We start from the raw sequence: 26148 nt of genomic DNA, 5'->3' as shown, positions 1-26148 counted from the left end.
CTTCTTATGCCTTACAGTTTTTAGTTATTAGTGGGGATGAAAATGTTGTATACATGCATGATGCACTTGATAAAGAAATTGTTAAAGCAATGTGGACTAAGTTACTTCTGGGGCCTCTCCGGGATTAGGGGCCCCTGACGCTTAAGCTTCTTTAGGTTCTTAGTAGATACACCCCTGGCTGCAAGAATGCAGCTACAGGATTGTTGCTTCCACTAGGATGCCCATGTGGCTCCACCTCACCCCATCCAGATAAGCAGCAGCAATGCTGGTGTTTGGAGCAGTAACAGGTGGTGCAATGGGGCTGCACCACTTACCTGACATCCCTCCAGCCAAGTCATTGCTGCACACCAGGTTGGGGCAGGGGGCCAAGGCATCAGCAAGGTCAGTGCAGAGCCATCGTGCCAGCCACTACTGGCCAGAAGAATGGTTCTGTAGTTTCACATGCACACACTCCTGCCAGTACAGAAGTGTAAAGGCTGTGCATGTTTCCTGACTGGGTGATTCACTTGCATGGGCGTGGCCTATATATCCATGCTATTCAGAAACCGTATTCGCACAATTTCTGTTTTTGCTTCATTGTTTTGGGGTGCTTTCAGTTGGTGTTCACTTCCTTTCATGGGGGACTGCTGTGACAAAGGATTTTGAGGGAAACAAGGCCTCATCCTCTCAGGCTGGGCTGCACTGAGGGGTCCCCATGCAATTGCTTGTGGAACCTTAAGTTCAGTCTTCTAGGGAAATTGAAGGTTTTGTTCCTTTCCTATGCACATGGAAAGCTTAGAATACAGAGAAGCAGAAAGCTGCATCCTGTCCACAACTTGCACCTAAAAGAACTGATCTAGAGAACTTAGTAGGCAATTTAAAAGGTAACTGACGTCAAGACGTATGTGCATTGCAAACAGGATAAGGAACATTTATAAGTATTTCAGACGATCAGAGAAAATTCCTATCACTTGATTGTCATCAGATAATCACTGTGGCAACAACAAGGCAAAAGTTCAGGTTACCTTCCTGCTCTTACTATTTCTCAGGCCAAGATTTGAGGGGGAACCATCAGAGTAATTTAATACAGGGGGCCATAACACAGATTGTTAAGTATAGCAAAATCACAGCAGACTTTGATTGAGGAGAGCCAAAATAAACAGGCAAAGTATGTGTGCCTCTTTGAAAAGGATATACCACATCCTCCATTTGGTAGCCAAAACGTTCCAAGTTTGCATCACAAAATGCCATCAAGGGATACCTTTCTCTAGGTGTGTACCCCAAAGGTGGGGTGGGAGAGGACACTTCTGAAAGGTTCAACCTTTTGGATGGGTCATTGTTTCCTTGTTGAACGCTTAGTTCAGACTCAGGAAGCAATAAAGACAAGGACCTTGAAATCTAAAGGTGACTTTGATTAATCGGGACCTGATTGTTTGATTAATAGTCCCCCCTGCAGAAAAAGCAAACAATGCAAGAGCACCGCTGCCAACATGTATAAACACACAAATAGCATTTTAGAAATAATATAAAGACAAATTACAGTTCAAAGCTACTCCTATCAGAATGTCAGTTTAGGTGATAAAAACAAAGCTTTCTTGCTAGGGGTGATGGAAACCAGACCTTCTGGGAGAATTCAAAAGTGGTCCAGAGCCCTGACGACGAGAGAGAGCTCATTTTCCAGCCTAATTAACTTTTTTCTTCGATCATCCCTTCATTTTCTGTTTACAGCAATAAATCATGATCTCTCTTTTTTTAATGAGGAAAGTTAAACTTCCTCTCGTTTTCAAGCTCGTTATGACCATTTCCCAAATCCCTGCATTGCATAAGGGTCTGCACAGCTCTCTGAAAAACCACAAACTCTTTCTCTGTTTGTCTGAAGTAGCAAACAAAACAACACATTGTGGATTGCTCAACAGACCATCAAGTTTCACCTAGATATGGATAGTGCCCAGTATGGTCCCAGTAGAAAACCAAAAGAGGACAAATCAATAAACTTGTCTTTCTAGAAACCTCACAGTCAAACAGCTGCCTACTAAACAAATGAGTTTCTTTCTGTTTTTTCCATGAGTTTTAATGAAACTTTTTCATAATACAATAAAAAACCTAATCCAACTGGAAACAGAAACAAGAAAGAAAGAGAAAAAAACATACAAAGTCCTCTCTCAAAGGTAGATCTTAACCAGGCAGAGGCAAACTCGGCCCTCCAGATGTTTTGGGACTACAACTCCCATCATCCCTGACCACTGGTCCTGTTAGCTAGGGATCATGGGAGTTGTAGTCCCAAAATATCTGGAGGGCTGAGTTTGCCTATGCCTGATCTTAACAATAGGAGCCAATTCCTAGGGGCCGAGGTCCCTTTGGCTGCCCAATAAAATATTTAAGGGGGCTCCCAAAGTTGAGACACATTGCCATTCAGATGGTGTGTGTGTGCCACATCTTGTGATTGAATATGCTGAGCAGGGCTTACTTGCTCCCCGCCCCCCACCCTCATTTTTTTATCCAAGTTGGCCCCCCTGATGTTAACCTTTGGAATATAGCCTGTTGAACAAGGGTTAGGATCACATCCATTTCTCCACACACTTGTGGTCTTTGGCTGCAACCCACAACTGACATGCAGGTTTGACCACAAGGAGATTCAGTCTTTGGGCCGGGGGGTGGGGGGGAGTTTCCTTCAAGCAAAATGTATTTGGCTTCTCCATTCTGTGCTACAAACCTGGAAAATACTGAGGCTTAATTCACAGTCTACATTCTTGCAAAATGTTTCAGATTAACATTTACTGAAAAACCAATGGTTTTTGGTGGGGGTTTTTTATTGTATTGCAACATGGTCTCTTTGTGTTTACTGATTTCACAACTCCAGCTGGCCTTCGTTTGGCAAGATATTAGATTTTTATGAGAGGAGAAAAGTTATAAATCTGTTGTCACCAGAGGACACCATACACTATGTGGCATATTCATGATATCACCAGCATGCACTGCTTTTAACAGAGCCATTTGCCCATAAAACTGCCATCCAGGAAAATCACATATGAAACTAAAATGTGAACTCTGGAGCAGCAAAACATCACTCTGAGAAATCTTCCTCTCCCTGCTGCCTCACAACTGTAAAAGCTTTTGGGGGGGGAAAGGACATTTTTCATAATATCTAAGAATTAAAGCGTAGCTGAATTGCCCGAACTGTTCCAGGACAGAATCAGCTGTCATTCACAACAATAATGAGTAAGAGGCGTCCTTTTGCCCAACCCTCATAGCCATGCCTACCTCTTCGCATGTGTGTATAGAAAATTTTCAGGGAGTGTAGTCTGTTGTGGCAATTAAAATATTTCAAATATTGTAAAACTACATCTGTTGCATGCATAAAAAATTTCAAAATTCACCATTTTGAAATCCACATTATGGGGAAAAAACCTGATCTTAAAAAAAAATTGTATTCATATTTCAGTCAAAATTTGAAATCAGAACTTGAAATGTACATATTTGATTGGCCAGCATGTCAGTCCTGTGCATGTTGTCTCACAGAAATAAATACCATTGAGTTCATCTGGATTTAGTCCCAGGTAAGTGTGTGACTGTGGGATAGCTCTGGAAGATTGTAATCAACAGAGCTGGCCCAGACATTAGGCAGGGTGAGGCCATTGCTTTAGGTAGGTTGCTTATGGGTGCCCTGCCTGCCCCAACATCTCCACGAGTAGCAGAGAAGCACCACCACAATTGATGCCAATTTTGGGAAAGATTGTGTCTACTTGGTGTGAGATTTTACCCAAAACTTATATTCACATTTCAACTGGGGAGATCCACAGTGTTATGGTGCCTAAATATTCCCCCAGCTTGGAAGGCGCGTGGGGGAAAACAACATAAACATGTAATAAGCAACTCCACTTCACCCTGTTTCCTCCTGCCCACTTCACCTACCCATGGCTCTGGGTGACCTAGTCAGAACCCTCTTGACGTATCCTTTCATACAATGGCTCTGAATAGACAGAAGTGGAAGTGACAACTGCTGTGAGGCTCTGGGTCACAGTAGGGTCACCCACATGCGAGTACAAAGTTAATGGAGTCCCTTTTTTACATCCTATGGTTCTCTTAGATCCCATCACTGAAGATGGGGAGTCAGCTATTCATGGGCAGAAAGATCTAGCTCACTGCAAAGCCTTTTCAAACACGATTAACCAAGTTGTGGTAGCAGCAGCCAGCATCTATGCATCACCAGGGAGTGCTACTGAAGCATCTCTCTTTCTGTTCTACTTCAGTTACCCTGGCCTTTTTATCACCTTTGCAAGGCATTTTTTTCTAGCAGGATACATAGGAAACAGGGAAGGCTCCCAAGGCCAAAACTGTGGCCCCAAGTTGATCAAGGACGCAGAAGCCTTCTGACACGGGCTATAGCAAATTGAAGCAAAACACAAGAAATCTCTTGAGGCTCAGAGTTCCATGAGGCAGAAAGATTTCTGTGTGTTCGTACCTGCAGACGGAGTTCTGATTGTAGACACCAGCCTCATGCCAAAAAGCCTCTCGGCTAAGAGGTTTATAATTTATGCTTCAAGTAGGGCTGAGAGGTTCACAGGGAGGTTATATTTCTTCTCCCTCTTTATACTGTAACACTATATTTCTCCCCAGCAACATTAATTAGATAACCGATAATTGATTTCTTTAAAAAAAAAAAAACATGCATGTACCCCCCCAAATTATTTTTATTGTAAAGCATGATTGTGTTCTTTCAATTTCTTGCATGCCTGTCTTCATTTTTTTTTAATTATCTTTTTATTGTAACAATGAAAAAGAGGTTAAAATAAATTTACACTCCTGGAAACATAGATGGGATAATAATATAAGAAAGACAACAGTGAGGAAACATATGCAGCAATAGAAGTATTAAAGATGCAGGAGGTATTTAAAAAAAGCGAGAGAGTTAGGAATATACCGGAGCAGCAGTAAAAAATATACAAGGATACAGCATCCCACCAAAATGACTCATGAGGTTTGGCAATATGTAGACAGGCTGGGTGTTGATTGCCCTAAGCCAGGTAACTATGTCCTCCAGATGCAGCTAGACTACAACTCCCATCATCCCTGACCATTGCTCATGCTGGCTGGAGCTGATGGAAGCTGGAGTCCAACAACATCTAAAAGGGACTACATTGGCTACCCCGGCATAAACTATGAATGTGTACCAGTTCTCAGTGAAATCTTCTGTTCACATTTGCCCAGTGGAGGCAGGCACATGATTGTATTCTTCATTTCACACAGACAGTGGAAGATGGTCCATTAGGGCAAATGGGGCACGCCTCCACCAATATCAGTGTGCCCTGCAATCCTACAACAAGTTAAAAGGGGGGGGCTCTGCCTGTCATTGCCTCTGACTCCACCTACTACTGGTTTCCCTGCCGCCCTTCCAGTCCCAAGGCACACAAGCCACCACTGCATAGCATGATTCCTCTCCTGATCAGCAGTGGCTCTCCAGAGGTCTTTCACATCGCTTGCTACCTGATTTTAACAGGAGATGCCAGGAATTACACCTGGGGTTTTCTGCACATCAGCTCCTGTGCTGTGTGCAGGAACAGACTTTGGTCATCTTCCCTAATATGGCGCACTGTGTGAGGCCAAAATAGGCATCCCCAAATGGATTTTCTCAAAGATGGATCTTCTCAATTTGGGGGCCCCTTCAGCTCAGTGCCCTATGTGGGAGATCCACCTGAATTCCCCCAAATCCAGTGCTGCTCTATAGATCCTCCCTTTCAGCCACAAGATAGAATCTCAGCAAGCAAGAGAGAGCAAGGCCCAAACCACAGAGAAGAAGTGTGCTACCAAAGGGTGCTTGGGATCAGAGAAACAGTTTCCCCAGGGGCTTACGTAATTTTATATCTACAGTGCACACATACAAGCAGAAATGGAATCACTCTCAAGGGAGACTGAGAGCATCTGAAAATCTTATTTTCATAAAGCGTATGTAGCACAGTGAGGCAGTCGTGTGTGTTCTGTATGAATATAGTTTTGCAAATATAAACTCAAAACACGCTTGAATAATTCTGAACTGAGCTGGCACAACCTGTCATGTTTCAATTTTTCATCACTCTGCCCTGCCCTTGCAAATGTCTTACTTGGGTTTTTTTCTGATTTCCATCCTGTGCATGAGTAACTCTATCCTATGAGAATTCTTGGAAAGCAATCTTGGATGGAGAACAAGAAAATAGTTGTGCTGGTGTAGCATATGATCCAAGTGTTTCTGAGATGTGTTAGTAGAACAAGCACTTCTGCAAGGTCGCCCGAAGTGTTTGTTTTTTTTATTTTATTTCTATTTTTTGGTATCTCAACCAAGCCAGGTAAAAATGCTTACATCGCCATTTTCCTCTTCAGGTTTGGTTCAAAACACACAAAACCACTTCAAATGAAAGGAAACATCTGAGAGATTTTTTTGATAAGCAGCTGTAGTGTTTTGAAATGTAAACTTCATGGGCCAGATACCCCAGCAAATCAAATTATGTTGCGGAACTCATGTAGGTGAGTAGAATGAATTTTAAGAGTAAAAGGAGCCAAGGTCAGATTCAAGCTTGATCACCCAATCATACAGTCTGGGAAAGTCTCAGAGAGAATGTTGGTACCAGCCTGTTTCCAGGATACATCACATCAGTTCCTGGCTGAAGTCACTATTCAGTGCTCCACTTCTGGATTGCACTGGGGTGGGGTGTACAATTCTCTCTTTAAAGATGTTCTGCACAGTATCAGCATGACTGAAGTGAATGGACATTTTCATGGAACATCTGATCTGGTGGCTGGGAGAGCTCAACACGCCTGCTTGGAATGGAAACAGCCTTTCCTGGCCGGCAAACCTACTGCAGCACTCTTGCAAACCTGCCAGCTGGGGAGAGTTTCATTTCAAGGAGCTAGAGAGAGGAAAGTCTGCCATTTGAATGAAAGCCCTCCATCTCCTCCCCTCTTCCCTCCCCACCAACAATCTTCCAGCCACAGTGAGCTATGGTTCTAGCAGCAAACAAACCCACCCAGCAGAACTGCTCATGAATAAATGACTCTTGCTGGTGGTCTTTGCAAGGGCAAAGGAAATGGGGTCCCCGTGGTTGTGAAGAAGTGGAAATCTTAGCCTGTGCAGCCTTCCTTGGGTCACTTCTAGGTGGGCAGTCATCTGGATTTGTTTGCACAAAGCTTGCACGGGGGTTATATGATGGCCAGTGTTCATTCATTCAGATTTATTCATAAGGAAGTTATATTATGCTATGTCAAGCAAGAGTTACACAAAACTTTCCAATACTTTAGATTTGTGTGTGAAGACCCCCAAAACCACCCCCAAATGAAGACACAATAGACACAGATTTTAGTTTAGGATTTTTGGCATTAAATTTTGGCCACAACTTTATTGATGACCGCATGTGAGTGGTTGTTTAGGCACTGGTTCCAGACTACCTGAAACTGCACGGTGGCAGGAACAGGACTGACACTGGGCACCACCCTATGTCACTAAGAGAAAGCATTCTGGGGGAGCAAGAACTCCTTTGATCTCACAGCTCACCCCAGATGCTTCCAGGGGCTCTGGCGTGGCCCTAGCCCATTGACAGTGTTCGCACAAAAGCAAGGTGAGCCCCTGGATTCCTTTAACAGAATTCCCTAGCAGCAGCAATGGAGGGGCAGGCACAGCCAACCACGTCCCCTCCCCAAAACATTGAACCAAATGCCTAACCGCCAACCTCACAAAGTTGTGACGATTTGCTACACATTAGGCAAAAACCATGAGGCAACAGCCAATTGGCCAAATGGCAAAATTCCTACTGGGCCCCTGCTCCAAAACAGACGACCCCTAGACAGGCATAGCAAGGCCATAAGAACAATCCTAAATATAACGAGAGGAGGGCGGGTGATCCGCTGCACGTCACAAGAAAGTGAAACTCTCTAGCGACATGCAGCACCTTAAGTAGCCCCTCAGCAGCCAATAGCCAACCCAACTGACCAAATTTCTGCCCCAGCAACAGAGGGGCAACCAATGGGGTGTTGTGGCCATCCAAACAGTCCCGCCCCCCAACAGGGAGGCAGTTTCTGGTGATCTCACCGCAACACATGCCCTCCATGATGGAGGACCCAACTTCTGCAATGTGTTATACATGGGACTGACTCTGAAGGTGGTTTGGAAACTTCAGCTGGTGCAGAATTTGGTGGCCAGGTTGCTCACTGGGGCAAGGCAGTTTGAGCATATTACACTGATCCTGACCTGAGTGTACTGGCTCAGGACCACATTACCTCAAGGACCATCTGTTCCCAGCATGGACCTTGCAATAATCATTGAGAGGCCCAGAGGGCGGCAACACAAGAACGGGCCTTTTCCCTGGTGGCTCCCTGTTTGTGGAAAGCTCTCCCCAGAGAGGCTCACCAAGTGCCTTCAGTACAAATCTTTAGGCACCTTTTAATATGTTTGTAAGAGCGGGGGATTTTTGGAAGTGGGTTTGCTGGACAAGAGCACCAAATCTACTTTACTTGCACAGCCTTAATTTGATGGCACATTAACAAATCTCACCAGCAAAATATTGACAGTGCTGGTGCTAATACTAGTCTAGATGGACCAACAGTTACTTTCTGATTCAGTATAATGAATAGACCCAGGAATCAGCTGGTGGTTGTTCCTGGTATTTACTATGCTGAGGGTGGGGTCTGTTTGTCAACATGCAGTTTAGTTTCCAAAGTTTCTCTTTTATTCTTTTGATACCTTCAGGCGGTATAAATAAATACCTTCCTTCTCCAAACCTTTATTAGGCATTACAGATATAGACCATCTCAAAGCCATCCATATACAATAAATAAAAAAATTTAAACATAAATACCAAAAAGTTTTAGAAACCCATATTCTAGCCTTTTCATTTAATTTTCATAGAGCATTGTTGGAAGCATTTAACATTCAAAATTAAGTATGTGTCTGCAAAAACCCTAGGCAAGTATTATTAACCCTTATTGGCAAAGCCAAATTAGATTATTAGCAGTGATGAAAAGTTGCTTGCCAGCATTCTTCTAACAGACATAACAGCCCCCAAATCCTTTTCTTTGAGCACTACCTGACCAAGTCAAGCCATACATATATATGTTCAACAGATCATAACTCAGCTAAATTCATACAGTTCTAATCAGGGCCAGCAGAAAACACTTCCCTGACCTCTGTATTCAAGCTCCTGCCAAAACTCAAAAGTCTTTCTTCAAGTTAGAGAGGTGCTGAGCCTTTCAAATATAAAAAGGTCCAAGGAATATGAATACACACACACACACACACACACACACACACACACACACTTCACAAGGGTTTTCTTGGAAACCCTTTTGTTATGTGTGTGCTTGTTTTTCAAATGTCTATTTGCATTGTCTTTGCTATGAGCCATTGTTTTGAAAGTATAATTTGATTTCGGCAGCACAATCTGATCATGTTTACTTGGAAGCAAATCAATCTGAGTTTAATAGCGCTTACGCCAAGGATTGCAGCCTTAAACACTCGTTCTCCCTAGTAGCCTTTCACCCTAAAATGAAACTGATCTGAAGGGCAAAATATATTCCACTGTGATTTTTGAAAACACAATTAGACAATTGTAAGAGACTGAATGCCACAGGCAGGGTCATCTGTATCTACACACACACCGCTCCTTAGACTCAAAATAACAGAAGGGTCCTGTTGCTCCTTGAAGCCATACGCCTAAAAATCCCTTGGTGCTTCAAGGAAACTCTAGTCAAATCAGTATCAGCCAATGGAGATAAGGAATCGTGGATTAGAAATACTCCTAAAACTACTATTACCCTAAGATGTGATGCTCCTTTATGAAGCTGGTAGACAATGAAGTCCTCACTGTTCTCTTAAATCAGTTCTTCCATGAGCAGTAATTAGGAGATGGGCCATTGTCAGACTGCAAAAGCACCTAAACACTAGAATACTAAAAAAACCTCTGCTTTGGATCACTTTTGAACTATACTACTACTACTACACTGACTGTATAAGAAGCGCCTTAGCTCCATGTGTGCAGAAAGTCCCAGGTTCACTCCCCAACATCTCCAGGTAGGTCTGGGGAAAACTCCGGCCTGACATTCTGGGAATCCACTACCAGTGAGTCTTGATAATACTAAGCTAGATAGAGCAATGGTCTGATTTGGAATAAAGCAACTCCCATAGCAAGCAGTGGGATCTGTGGGATCTCTCCTCAGTGGCTGCATACTCACATGAAGCATAATTTCCTCCTGGCTGGTCTCTTCTGAAGTTCCTAGGAGCTCCCTGATGCCTTATATCCTCTCCTCCATCCTCAAAGTAAGGCTTCTTTTGGCTTGCCAAAGGAAGAGGGACAGGCAACTAGGAGTGGAACAGCAGCTCCTTGAGGCTTTTGAGGATTTGATATGAGATCTCCAAGAGCACTGGAAATTTTCCAAGTGAGCACAGTAAAGTGGTCATTCACCCCTCTTTCTTTTGAAAGCGTAGTCACATGATAAAAGGGAGGAAGTTACATCAAAAGCTCTGAGCATGACATTTTGGGGGGTATTTGTCCATAAACAATCAAGAAAGTCTTTGTTTTCTTTTTCTAACTGCTTAAAGATACCCCCAAACAACGTCTTGAGCCCCAGCAAGTCCTGTGCCCCATTAAAAACTAACAAATTTATTATAGCATATGCTTTCATGGACTATATTTCACTTCATCAGATGCATAAAGTACCATCCTGAATTGCAGGTGTGCAGAAATGGGTGTGTATCTGGGGGAGTGTAAAGTGAGGTCAGGACGTGGTGAAAGGCAGAAAAGTATAGACTATGACAATTACCTTATTGAGATTGGCAATTTTCAACTTCCTGGCTCTGGAAGGGTAATTAATACATGTAGCATGATAGCAATCTGCTGTGTCTAGTCAACAACTAGATGCCCCATGGGCCATATTTTGACCAAGCCCTAATTTATAACTTGGTGCACATGTGGTGTCACAATTTGCACCCACAGTTTTGAGCTTCAAGTTCCCTGGGAGAATTGTGTGGCAAAAATTGACTCCAGAGGCACTTGATACTTAACTATATAGTTTGTGCATACACGGCAAGAAAATGTTTCTGCTGAATATACACAGAATAAATTAAAAAGTCTTTTCCTTTCCTTTTTTTGCAGCCAGTCAAATATGTGTCAGATGTCTTCATCTCTCTTTTTTTATTGTACTCAAACTCAGTGAAGCTACAAATATGGAAATTTTGGCATTCCTAGTTAAAAAGAAGAAGAGATAAGACAACGCAGAGCTGCTTTTAGAATCAAAGTGTGCCTTGCAAAGAAACACTATAATAACAGTTATAAGGAGATAACAAGCAAAGACAGTTTTATGACCCTGAACAATTATGGTGTGGTTTTCAATGTGAACATTGACTAAATGTTAAAACTGTTTGTGATTTGACTTCTTCAGACCTTGAGATAATACTGAGCCAAGATCCCCCACTTGCTGCCCATTTCACCATATTCTAGTTTAGCTAAACTCTTGGCCTTCTCTCCAAAACCTGCTTGCTCTTCATATCCTGTGGGTAAATCACCCATGTAGGAAAAACATCCTCAGTCACCAAGAACCATTAACATCTTTTATCTAGTCCCAGAGTACTCATCCAGCAACACTTTTAGGCAAATCGTGCTAAGTGGATTCATTTAAAGAAATCAAGATTGCCCAAAGTCATAACACCAGTGTGCATGTGTATCCCATTCACAACACTTATTCAACTACATTCTCCTTATCTCCCTTCTTTTTTATTGAGCAAGCAGTGCAAGAAAGAACCCAGGTAGATTTCCGTGCTCTATGCTATGCCTAGCCTAGTGATTTTATGAAATCATTCCTGCTGCTAAATTCCTGCTAATTGTTATGAAGGACACAAGGAGAACATCACAACTGGTAATATTTTAAAAAGCATGGAATAATGGAAGTGTGTGATTGTCAGCATGGCCAACAAAAACAGTAATTCTATTGTATGTATATGTGGGCTCACAATTGGTGCAGTAAGAGGAGATCTGGTGCCACTGTTTCCTTGTGCTTTAAAGAAACGGGGAAAGTGACCAATTTAATGTGAACACATCCCTTCCCCATTCTTAGCAAAAGAGGATAACAGATGGTGAAAGATAGCTACTGTCGGTAATAATCCCTGCTCCCCTGGGGCATGTGCAAAAGAAACAGATTTTCTGCTGTAGAAAGACAATCCAGAGTTTCTCCATATACCGCAGTATGACTTCTCATTAGTTAATATAACTTCATTCTAATCCAGTCCACTGAAGCAGATTTCCATGGATGTAGCCTGAGCTAACACCGTCTGCTCAATGAGGGTTACAGTACAGCCCAGCAGAGAGGGCTGCCTGTATAGAACTCCATTTTAAAAAGTTTTATCCTGTGATAGCTTGGATGAGCTGTTCTGAAGGGGAGCTGGGGGCTGGATTTATTTCCACATTGTCCTTAAAAAAAAATGAATCTTAGCATTGCTAAGATTCAAAACAGAAGATCTATTTGAGAGAAAAACAGGCTGTTGTCTTCTGCTGAGTATTGTACATTTTACTGTGGACATTACATGGTCAGCCTGGACTGAGGTGTTGGCAATGCAGATTGAACAAGATGATGGAGCAGATACGGCTTCACATGCTGCTTCCCAGCTTTCAAACAAGAACAATTTCCTATAATCTTAGCAATGATTCACTACACACAGACCAGCATATTTCAGGGCCAAACTAGACACAACATTATTCAGGACTCTAGCTTTTGTCGTGTCTGGTGTTTTTTTAAAAAATAAAAAATAAAGAAACAACCAGGGCAGGGGAAAAAAGATTTAGCCCTTGTGTTCCATGAGTGGTTCTGATCCAAATATGAGCCTTCCACTTGTTTTTTTTTTAAATATGTCTTTGCAAATTGTGGGCGATGGTGGGAGTAAAGAGTTAAAACCTTCACACACACACACACACACACACACACACACATTGTTATTTTCTCTTTTTAAAAACTGCACATGTCGCAGCTAGTGTTTATTTATTATTTCTAGGCCGCCTTTCATCCCACAGGGTCCCAGGGTGGTGAGCAGAAGGAGAGAAAACAATTCATTCAAAACATAATTGATTGTCCTTGTGTATGGCCCTCAGATAATCATCCAGATAATCTTTCCCTTCAAAACAGGGGTGGTGTTGGTAGGAAAAAACCTCTAAGGAAACAGTCCACACACCCCTTCAAGACTAACATGTATTGGTAGGTCTTACTGTTATTGGGGAGAGGGGAGCAGGAAGGATGCAGGCGACAGGCTAGACTGTTAGAATGAGGTCTGGGTTCAACCACTTGTCCAGTCACCGCTTAGATCTGAAGATGTCACACTCTCCCAGTGTCTGTTCCACAGCTGAATAGTGGAGATAGGTTACAGATAGGTAGCCGTGTTGGTCTGCCATAGTCAAAATAAAAAAAATCCTTCCTGTAGCACCTTAAAGACCAACTAAGTTAGTTCTTGGTAAAAGCTTTCGTGTGCATGCACACTTCTTCAGATACACTGAAACAGAAGTTGCCAGATCCTTCTATATAGTGAGAAGGTGGAGAGGGGTATTACTCAGAAGGGTGGTGGGAATGGGAGATTGGCAGATAGGCTCATCTCAGCTATCTGCCAATCTCCCATTCCCACCACCCTTCTGAGTAAGACCCCTCCCCACCTTCTCACTATATAGAAGGATCTGGCAACTTCTGTTTCAGTGTATCTGAAGAAGTGTGAATGCACACAAAAGCTTATACCAAGAACTAACTTAGTTGGTCTTTAAGGTGCTGCAGTGGAGATAGGATCATTCTGAGAACAAGTTTGTAACAGAGTGAGTTTCATGACTGGACCTGGCATTTGGGGCAAGAGCAGCCCAAGCATGGCTTGTCTTGTCACGGCTCAAGGCTCAGGAAGAGCTGACTGCAGCAGATGCACTTAGCAGTAGGGCAGGGCTAGGACAGGCAAGGCAGGTTCATGACAGGACCCTGGACAGAGCACTGTGGAAGGTGCTTGCTGAAGCATCCTCACTCACACCAGAAAGAGCAGTTACCCCATGAAGGTGCAGAGGTCTTCTGAGGCTGCCTGGTCTGGTACAGCTGTTGGATCTGCTTACCCCCACCCCCAGGAGCTGTGGGGTATTGCCAGCTATTGGCACATACAGCATGGGCGGGTAAGGACTGGACTTAACTGGGTGTGGGTGTTCCAAATCCAAAGAATCCAGTAAAGCTACATCTTCTGGCTTGGAAGGTCCTGGAATGCGAAACAATAGCTACATCTGCAGCACCTCCTTCCCTTCCATGCCTTCCTCTGAACACGTGAGGCTAGATAGCATGGCAGAAGATTTTAGATTCCCCAAGCACCTGTTTCCTCACACACGTTAATGGGTCTGTTTGCCCCGCTAATGAAAACGTACATCACAGTTCGTATAGGATATTCCTTAGACCAGATAGATGTTAAGTCCTGTCATAACAGCTGGCTTCTCCACACCCAATGGACATGTTGTTGTGACCCCACCACCACCACCGTAATGCCAACTTTTTACTTATAACCATGAATTTGCAGCAAGCCATGCCTACTGCTTTTCTGATTTTCCTTGTAGTGTAACCATGATTGCTTCCTGGGTCCAACACTAAACAAATACTTTGGGTGACATTCAACTTCACACTGTTACAGACATCTGCATATCAGCTTGCCAGATGTAACAATCCATCTCCCTTTCCACATTCTTCTGAGCCATTGGGGGGGAGGGTGCACAGGGGGAGGAGAGGGGATAAATCCCCATTGTGCTGGCAGAAGCCATTCTGCAGGGCTTCCACTGATGGTGTTATCAGATGAATCCCACCCTTTGGTTCCTCTCTACTCCTAGTTTAATGGTAGTCAGTTTGAATCTACTAACCCAGCTGTGGAGAACCTTTGACCCTCCAGATATTTACTGAACTACAACTCCCATCTTCCCTAGCCATTGATTGAGTTGATAGGAGTTGTAGTACAGCAATATCTGGAGGACCAAATGTTCCCCTTACCTGCATTAATCCATCTAAGTGGTTGAAACGTCACTGGACACATTTCAACTGCATGAGGTTTTCATCCAGGTATAGAGCAGGCTTCAAGTCACTGTGAAAGATCACTGCTGCTTTGCAACTTAACTGATTTATTGTGCTTTGAGGAGCAGTCCCCACCCCCCTGGCCCCTTCACGAAGCTGCCAAGCCTCTTGTTCTTGCATTCTCTTACTTGGCAGCGCTTTCAATGCACTGCAGATCTGTTAGATTACTTGTGTTACAAAGAATTTCAAAGTGGGATGAGATTTACAGCTAAGTGCACACGAAAACATCAATTCTGCAGACATTTACTGGTAGGGGAAAGAATACTGCACATGAGTCAGACAGCTTCACATTTCCACATGGACTCCCCCTGGTGGAAGGAGGGCAAGAAAACAACTTTACACATGCAACTAAAAGGGGCTTTCGTATGTGTTTGACATTTAACAAACCATATTGGAAAAAAGTATCCCTGATACAAATGTCTTTGTTTTGCCAACAGATTGATACATGTAGAAGGCAAGAGGCCTGAGACTTCTTAAAATCAAACTTTATGCATTATGGCATGACCATAAATATGACTGCAGTCCATCAAATCCATAGGCAGAACATAAAAACCTGCCTTATAGCACACTGGACCATTAGTTTCTCTAGCCTGGTATTTTCTACATTTCTCTGACATCTCACCAGAGGTCTTTCCTAGTCCAAGATCCTTTCAGCCAGAGATCCCGGAAATTGACTGTGATCCCTCTCCACAGAGAAGCTGAATGAGTGACTAGGAGACAATCAGTGTGTACATGGGAAGCCTGTCTCCAGATCTCAACTCAGCTATGGCTGGGCATTGGGCAAGCCTTTTGTCCCATGAATGGGACAAAAGCTACCCCACAAATAAAACAAAGCTACCCCACAGGGCTTCTGGAGCAGGCTGCTAGATAACAGCAGAAAATGTAGAAGAATTGCATGGCAATGAACAAAGTTTCCTCTCTTCTGTGCAACGTTAATCGAGCAGTGATATCTCTACCTTGTCATATATTCAACCAATACTTAAAATCTAAATGATAATCTCTGTAATCAGTATTTGATTGCCAAATATGTAAACTCAGCTTTGTTAATACTTTATTGAAAAGCTATATGGTTCCACTGCCATAGTTAAATAACTGGCAGTGCACTCCAGTCTGTGAGTCTACTGGGAAGTAAGCCCCACTGAGTTCAATGGGGCTTAGCCCCATGTTTAATTGCAGGCCAAGAGTCCAATATGCTGAATAGTTCCTCGCCATAAGTATATTTGTCACCATTATTATCCTTATTGAGCTTTTCCTCCCATTGACTTTTGAATAGACGGTGGCCAGGTATCAGCAGTTGTGAAGCACCTCTCATTTCGCATGTGACATGCCTCTGAATATCAGCTGCTGGGACATACAAGTAGGAACAGTTTGGTTGCACTCAGATCTTGATTGCACGGTTGCCATAAGTATCTGGTTAGCCATTGTGAGAAGAGGCTGCTGGACTAAATGGACCTTTGGTCTTATCCGGCCAGTTATTTTTATGTTCTAATGATACATGCATGGACCTCTCCTATTCCAGGGGACCATTATTTTCTATGAGAAGAGGCGGCACTCTTCATGCATAGTGTGCTGGGAGGGCATGTGATTGTGAGTAAATAATCTCCCATCCTAGAAAAGAATGGGGAGCCACTATATACATAAAAATCAGAGGTTCATGGTCATGATTTATTAAAGGCTTTGAACCTTCATGGTCTTTTGTCTCTCTGCCAACATCCAAGCTGTGCAGCGCCATGCATCGCTGGCCGCACAATTGTAAATTACTACACTACTGCAGTATCCCGAGTACACAATGGCATGATGTGTGATACTGTTCCCAATGCTCGCCCAATCCTGTTTCTGACTTCTCAGGCCTCAGGATCAGTCCTTTAGGCTGTAACACTTCAGTCATGTCCTTGAAAGGCTCACATCACATCATTGTTTGTAATGTTCAGCTGGTGAAGCGGGCCAAGAGCATGGGCTTAGTTTGCACAGTGAGCCTCATGGAACCTGTGGAGTGGCTTGACTCCAAGTAACTGTTTTGCAGCTCAGATTGATGCCGTGTTAAGATCTCTTGTAGTACGGGAGTTTGGTCTCACTAAGAGGTGCTAGAGCACTGGCATGGGTGTGCTGCCCAATTGTATAAATTATGTATGGAGATTTAACATCTGTATAAATAACCTCTGATGTACCCTTCATAAAACAACATTGCACAAGCTAATCTGCGGATTGGCAGCGTGACAGCATTAATTTGGGGTGGGGACCCACGGCAAGACAGTTCATGAAAACATGTTATGTTGAGCAAGTTATAACCAAACACCCGTCCTCTAAATCCTTGAAACGCAGCTGGAGGAAGCAAGTCCTAGGGTGCTACGAATTCCATTGCTTTGAAGGCAGAGTACCTTATGAGCAGATTAAAAGAAAGCTGTTTCTCCACTTCAAGGCTCTTTTAGATGTTACAGTTTGTACATGGAATTTATTCCCCAGTCATCAGTCACCTTGCATGCATATTTTGCAGATAAAAGCTCTAATTTACACACGTGTCACTTAGAAATGGGACAGATGGGGGGGAAATGGAATATATTAAAGTCGCCCACAAGTTAGATGTTACAGAGTGCACATGGCTGCCACACAAAAAAGCAGTTCTAGGTGTTCCCTTCTCTCTTCTCTAGGGATGGAGGAAAAACATTATTCACTTTTCATTTTAATAAGAAACTCTCTGCTTTGCACTTCTTGAACCAATCCACAATGCAAAACACAATCAGAGTCACACTACAGTGGTACCTCTGGTTAAGAACTTAATTCGTTCTGGAGGTCCATTCTTAACCAGAAACTGTTCTTAACCTGAGGTACCACTTTAGCTAATGGGGCCTCCCGCTGTCGCTGCACCGTCACTGCACATTTTCTGTTCTCATCCTGAAGCAAAGTTCTTAACCTGAGGTACTATTTCTAGGTTAGCAGTGTCTGTAACCTGAAGCGTCTGTAACTTGAAGTGTCTGTAACCCAAGGTACCACTGTACTCTGAATTCTGCAATGTTGTTCCACCACCAAATGCGGAGGGCAATAATGCAAATATCCAAGGAATGTCTATGTAAAATTGTATAAGTTATAAATTTTATGAACTAAAAGTAACATAATATATGTGTAAATTAAAAGGCCTCAAACCAGTTTCTAAAAAGAATAAACAAAGAAATTATCATCAACAGAAACATTTTTTTAAAAACTATTTAAAACACCCCAAAATAATTAAAATCAAAAATAATATTTAAAAAGAGATTAAAACACCTGTCATATCTGAATGGGGTTGCCTAAACAACAATGTTTTTAACAGGCTCTGGAAAGAGTACAGTAAAGGCATCTGCATGATGGCAACAGGCAAGGAGTTTCAAAGTGTAGATGCTGTCACACTAAAAGATCAATTCCTTGCAAATGGAACAAGCATTATATGGCACTTGTAACAGTGTCGGTTTTGATGATCAAAGCAATCAAGTGGGCATATCTGGGGCATGGGCAAATCGGTCCTAAGTTGCTAAGAACAGTTACTGAAAACCGAGGGATGCCAACAACACCACATCCATCTCATCAACCTCTTGACATTTCCAACTTCCATATAACTCTCAGGTGGCCCCCTTCCTTTCTCACTCCCTTCTATTGTCAAATGAGGTTTTTGTGATCTCAGACATAAAGTGTCCTGCAGGAAATATGCAATTTCTGCAGCTCCATTGGCTGTACTAGGATAAAGTGAAGCACTTCTCCTCTGCCCCAACAACAACAACAACAACAACACAGAGAGTTGAAGACCATCCCTACTTCTGACTCTTATTAAAAGATCAGAGAAGACAGCTTTTGTTTTTGTGTAACTGAGGACAGTAGAACCAAAAATTGTTTCACTTAGGAGAGACAATAATTTTTTGCTGGGCTGTTTGAAAATTCTGCGTACACTGCAGATACGTATCAGTGTTAATTTGGTCAAAGCAATAAAGTTTGCATGCTAAGTCATGATGGAGGGGGTGGAGAGGAGAGGGGAGAGCAGAAGCAAGTCATACCCTACGAAGAAGAAACAGCTGCTTAAGGATGCTCATAGATCTTTTCAGTTTTGATCTGCTTTAGATCTATGAGACAAGCTGTTTCTTTTACTCTTCACTGTAACCATTTGTATCTCTTAAGAACCAGGAAAAATTAAATGCCATCACAACTATTTAAAAACTAGGACATTGCTGAATTTTCAAGAGGTTCAGTTTCATGAGGATATGAAGCTTCCTCCAAATTTCACTCCGTATTCTGTAGAAAGTCACACCGTAAATGGGGATAACCAAACAGAGAAATTTAGGCTACAAGACAAATCTGATACATGATCAATATGAAAGATGTCCTGGGAGCCCCACCTAAGACCTCTTCAGTGTTTAACCAATAGGGTTAGATATTTAAGAGCATCACCAACATTATACACTTTTCATTCGTGAGTTTTCGTGGTGGGGATTTAAGCATGGGCTTAACTTTCTGATTGACATTATTGCAATCAGTGGGGCTTTCCATGGGAAGTCAGTAGCAGTTTGTGCTCATGGTCATTGTTTTACTGATCTCCGGTATGTTGTGCAAGATGTATTTATTTCAGTGAGCTCAATTCTAAGGTTTCTCTAGGGGAAACCTGTTGCGACTTGCCCTGTAAGAGGTCATTCTGTACCTCTTCACAGTCCACAATGAGTTAATTGACCTAAGTGAATATCACCCTCTCAAAACAGAGGGAGAAAGACACATCTGCTTTTTATTTTCCGAGTCCGAGACTTTCCGCACATTGTAGATTAAATGTCTGCATTCTTTCTAAACAGAAAGAAGCTCCCATGGGCTGACTCAAACAATACTACCCCCGCTTCCAGACAAGCGTTCCTAAACTCCTTCAAGTCTGAATTCATGTGGAAAAATGCAATGTGTGAATGGGCAGATCTTGGGTATAGTCAGCATTGGTTCTTATGACCAATTTTTCCAGTTGCTGCCTTGACAGGAATTGCTGCTGACTGTATCATTGATCTGCTGGTTTGCACATGCTACAAGAGCAAGGTCCAGGCTGCTCACATAGAGTGTTCGTTGCATCTGCTGAACACCAGGTGGCAGGCAGCTGATGATGCCCTAAAGCCCATTCAAATATTTCTCACCCAATGGTCCTCCTCCCAATGTGGAAATGGAGCCTGGGTTCCCATTAGAATAGACAGAAGGAAGAATTGAGGGCAGTGGAGAGATGACAGTACTTAGATTTGGATTGGGAAGTCAGATGTCCCTAGTTATGGGGACGTAGTTCCAGACATTGTACCAGCAGCAGTCACCAGTCTCTAAAGCCTGGTCTCACCACCTAGGCACAAGAGTGGAACCACAGCTCCGAATGTGCCTTGCTGCTAATTATTACCGGGGGAAGAATTTGGGAACAAGGCTGCCCAATTCATAATGAAAATGAGTATTACTAAACAGGGCAATTCATATTGTAAAGCCTCATCAGCATTACTAAACTTTCACACCATAGTGGCAAATTGATCTATGATGAATGAAAGACTGGTGTGGTTGTATAGGTCATGCTAGAGTAAGCAGCCTGCTGACATAAGTTCAGATTGCAAGGAGTCTTATAGTGCTCCTGTTCTCATCCAACTAGTATAAATCTAGGATAAGCTCACTCTGTGAACAAGAATCTTCTCTCTGGAATTCCAAGAGATTTAAGTTCAGCTGTTTGGTCATTTTTTGGTAGGGTGAGGGGGTGGAATCAGTTCAATAAAATACTACACTTACATTAGAGGAACTTATTTTGGTACACTATTAATTGCTTCAGTGATCTATAATATTAATGGCTACAATAAGGATTTCATGGAGATTATATTTCAAATATTACTTACCTGTAACAGAATGCCATTTGTTAATAATTACCAGATTTATGAACTGCTGTGGAATAAAATAGACACACCTTGGGGAGCCTCTTTTAGTACCATAAATATCCTACAAATGTATATATACATTATTCATTGTAGCCAAATGTAAAATAATAACACAAGGGAACATTACATTTCAGTACATTTCAGTTTTCCTCTCTGTTTTTTGTTTTTTTTTTTTTTTTTTTTTTTTGGAGCACCTGAATCCCACGGGAACTAAAGCAATGTTAGCAGAGCTACATCACTGATTGTTCCTAAAGGGTGAGATTTCTCTAGAAAACAAACTTCACTGTGTGTTGCTTTCTTCTAAGATGCATTTGTATTACCCCTAAATGCAGGGTAGTAGAACAGTTCCCATTCATCCCAATGGGACTTCCACCAAGTTCGCAGCAGACTGGATACCGACTTACAGAATTCTAGGGATTCAATAATTCTGCAAAAGACTTATTCAGTTCAGAAAAAATGTATTTCAAACTGCACTCATTCCCTACCAGATCACTTTTCTGTTGCTCTTGCACCATGACCTTCTTCCTACAAACTCAGGGTGCAACTTCAGTTTCATATCATAACAACCCTTTGAGGTTGGTTATGCTAGTATTATTATTATTATTATTATTATTATTATTATTATTATTATTATTATTATTATTATTTATTTATAACCCGGCCATCTGGCTGAGTTTCCCCAGCCACTCTGGGCAGCTTCCAATCAGTGTTAAAAACAGTACAGCGTTACATATTAAAAGCTTCCCTGAACAGGGCTGCCTTAAGATGTCTTCTGAATGTCAGGTAATTATTTATCTCTTTGACATCTGATGGGAGGGCATTCCACAGGGCGGGCACCACTACCGAGAAGGCCCTCTGTCTGGTTCCCTGTAGCCTCACTTCTCGCAATGAGGGAACTGCCAGAAGGCCCTCGGCGCTGGATCTCAGTGTCCGGGCTGAACGATGGGGGTGGAGACGCTCCTTCAGGTATACTGGACCGAGGCCGTTTAGGGCTTTAAAGGTCAGCACCAACACTTTGAATCGTGCTCGGAAACGTACTGGGAGCCAATGCAGATCTCTCAGAACCGGTGTTATGTGGTCCCAGCGGCCACTCCCAGTCACCAGTCTAGCTGGATTAATTGCAGTTTCCGGGTCACCTTCAAAGGTAGCCCCACGTAGAGCACGTTGCAGTAGTCCAAGCGGGAGATAACTAGAGCATGCACCACTCTGGCGAGACAGTTCGTAGTAATAAAGTCTCCATCCAAGGCCAACCTCTGCAGGGCCAAGCATGAATTCAGACCGGACTTCCCCACATCAAATTTCACATTGAATTAATGAACATAAGAAACTGGCTGTTATGAGGCCATGGGGTTAAGTGGGGTATGGGGGGAGCAGAATGATGTCTGCATGTTCCGGGTGTTTCTCCAATACTCCAAAGCAGACTTGGGGGGCACTAGGGGCATGATGGGGAGGAAGGGGGAAAGTCCCTCCCCCAAAACATTCCCTCCTTTGCCCTGTGTTAATAGATGCTTCTCACCGTCTTTCCTTTCCTGATGTGACATATGTTCTGTAAGTTTTTTATGTTAAAAAGTTTAATTGAGATATTTTGAAAAGTGTGTGTAACAGGATTAGGGAACCTGTGGCAATTCCAAACAGCATGATCAATGGTCGGGGTGATGGGAGTTGCAGATCATTTGATGGTTGACAGGTTCCATGTGCACAGGATCACAGCCTCGCTTTTTCCCTTAGATACTGCTGTCAATGTACATTCAACTGTACATAGTCCTCTCTAAATTGCACATGGATCCACATATCCTTTCTCCCACTGAATGCCTTCAAGGTTTCTCCAGTGTTACACAGTGTACTGTAGTAAAGTCTTTTCCACCTGCTATTAGACGCTGCAGCATGGCTTCTCGTCTCACTGGCCTGCTACATTGTGGGCCAAGACAGCTTAATCCCCCAGTCCTGCCCTGCTCCTGCTGGCCTTAACCTGCAGTCATAAAGCACCATTAAAAAAATGTGTTTAGCTTGTTGTATACCCTGGAGATGTACAAGGTACCTATACTGCACGTGATGCTAAATGAATGAATAAATCTGGAGATCAACAGCAGGCTTCATCTACTTGCATTTCTCAGGATGCAAATATTTCAGACTTGCCTCTAAACTATTTAGATAAATAAAATTTTAATCGTCATTTTAGCTTGCAGATTTGTGGATTTGAGGCTGTCTCGTAGTTCTGAGTTATGAACAGAGCAGCTGGGCAGACGGAAGGCAGAAGCGGACTACCACAACCAAGTGAATGTATTCCAACATCCATTCCTGATAAGTACATTACTCTGCACAGTGCAAATCCTGGGGAATAGTTGTGCCTTCTGTTTTTGACACCATGCGAAAACTGTGATTGCAGATAATACCTATAAGGTAAAGTAGATAATAAGGTTGGAGAAGGAAGCGGACAGCTGTTTTCCAGCTGCTAACATCTAATCCTCCACCTAACACATCATGGCTGGAAAGTGGTTTATTTGAGTAGACACAGATCAGATCTGGGATTATTTTGATAGGGCACAATCCTTTCTCATTTTTGATTCAATTTATGGGCTCCAGGTCTCTACACAGCTGGGGCAATTTACAAAATCAGAGCAAAAGTTCTGAGTAGTGTACATACTGCATTCCAGACTGCTAAGCTTATAAGGCCTCTGACTGCAGCCCCTCCTAACACATGGTTGGAACTGACTAAATGCTCTTTTCCTCGTCTATCGAAAAGGGCACAGAAATTCGAAGAAAACCCATATTTGTTGCTCGAAATAAATTATATCTGTTTATTTATTCGAAGGATTTATTTCAGTGCACACCGCCCTCCCATGGCAGCTTACCAAAAATGGTTTTCTATGTATGAAAATACGGAAATTAAAATATTGGCAGTTTTAAGCAAATGGACTACATTTAAATCATTAAATTAATTTAGACCAGCTGCGTGGTGGAATTTCACATGGGAAGTGAGCTGTGCCACACCTGACATCACATGTAACATCAGAAGTGGGTGTGGTTTGAGGGAAGTGGCTTCATAGGCCAAACTGGGAGGTTCTTCGGCCATGATCTGCAGTTCTGCTCGTGTCATCTCAAAAAAAGGGAAAAAAATACAGCAGAAATAGAAAGGTACATCAAGAAGATCCATCATCAAGCTACTGGGTAAATTAGCTGAAGAAAGAAAAAACAAGTGCCTTTTCACAGGGATTTGCAAAATCTTCTATGGAGACACCAACAAGATTCAGGAAAGGGGAGGGTCTAATCACATGGAAAAAAAAACTTATTTGGAAACACAGAATGCAGTTATCAAAGACGGGGAAGCGTCATCTCTTGATCTCCCTTTTTCTGGAACTGACAGTTACCAGGCTCCTCACCAAGAGACCACATCTGTTTCTTTAGCCACTCTGAGGAAATGAGGCTATGTGGGTCTCCTGTCTCCTCCCTGTGTTGCAGCAGCCAAAAGCAATTTACCTTTTTTGTATATGATTTTTATTAAATTTTCTGTTTTGCAGTTTAGAATATTCAGTTAAACATCTTTAAAATATTAGTAACTTCCCTTCTTCTCCAGTGTGGTGTAGTGGAGCCAGTGTGGTGTAGTGGTTAAGAGCGGTAGTCTCGTAATCTGGGGAACCGGGTTCGCGTCTCCGCTCCTCCACATGCAGCTGCTGGGTGACCTTGGGCCAGTCACACTTCTCTGAAGTCTCTCAGCCTCAATCACCTCACAGAGTGTTTGTTGTGGGGGAGGAAGGGAAAGGAGAATGTTAGCCGCTTTGAGACTCCTTAAAGGGAGTGAAAGGCGGGATATCAAATCCAAACTCTTCTCTTCTTCTTCTTCCTTCCATGGTTCATTTTGCATATCATAAATCTCTGCATATTTTACATAAACTAAACCATTCAGTATTCCATTATTACACCCATCAAGACTTATTTACACTGTGTTGAATTTAACTTAATGCTGCCAATGTTTTCAAATGTACACAATTCCCCCCCCATATATTCAGTAAACATTTTCCAATCTTCTTTAATCGTGTGTTCTTCTTGTTCTCTTATTCTATATGTTAACTCTGCAAGCTGTGCATATTCCATCAGCTTATGTTGCCATTCTTCTTTAGTTGGGACCTCGCTTATTTTCCATTTTTTGGCCTAACAAAACACGGGCCGCAGTAGTGGCATACATATATAAACTTTTTTGACACCTGGGAATTTCCATCTGAATTATCCCCAACAGAAAGGACTCTGGTTTGTTTGTTTTTGGAAAAGTACTTTTAAACATTTTTTTCAATTCATTATGAATTATTTCCCAATACTCTTTTACCCTTTTACAGGTCCACCACATATGAAAGAACGTTCCCTCAACCTCATTGCATCTCCAGCACTTATCTGATTCAGTCTTATACAGCAAAAGCAATTTACTTCTGAAGTCCAGCTGCTGGAAACTGCAGCAGAGGAGAGTGCTGTTGTACTCAGGTACCTGATTGACCACTGGGAGGTTATTGTATTAGAAGAGTCACCTGCCTGATCCAGTGGGCTCTTCTCGTGCTCTTATATGGTCTACCTATTCTGGGACAAAACCTCATGACAGCCAGCCAAGTGACTGAGGGGGCTGAAGACACCATTGTCCACACACAATGTCTCAATGCTCAATGTTCAGCAAATGTGCACAGCTCTCTGAATCAGAAATGAGACATACTGCACAGATATCACCAGTAATTAAGCGATGAAAAGTGAATAGGAAGAGGGGGTTTTCTTCCGAAATTTAAAAAATGGAGGGCATCCAACCAAATGACAAGACAGTCTATGCAGAAAAATCTCTGTGAGGAAATACAGCTAAAAACAGAAATCCATTCATTCACCTAGCCAAGGCAGACACTGCTGGGCAGCCCTCATGCATAAAGCCTAACAGATGGTTGGCCTCCATATGGCACTCTGAAATACTCTGCTCCAAAACCAGCTGCCGAACCTAAGATCTTTTTGGGTACCACCCACTAAAGGAAGGGTGGTTCTGTTAAAGCTACTTAGTGGAAGATCCAGGAGTCTCACAGCTATTGAATATGCCCAGCCAGATATGTGGCAGTTCCCATATCCTTAAATATCATTAACCAATTGGCTCAACAGCACCAGCCTATACCTTACTCTGCCCTTAAGTCAGACACAGCTAAAAAGCACACACCACCCTTCATTTGTAAAGATT

Source organism: Podarcis bocagei (assembly GCF_964188305.1).
Source record: "Podarcis bocagei genome assembly, chromosome: 5".
Lineage (NCBI taxonomy): Eukaryota > Metazoa > Chordata > Lepidosauria > Squamata > Lacertidae > Podarcis > Podarcis bocagei.
The sequence above is the reverse complement of the archived record's forward strand: the minus strand, read 5'-3'. Positions refer to the sequence as shown.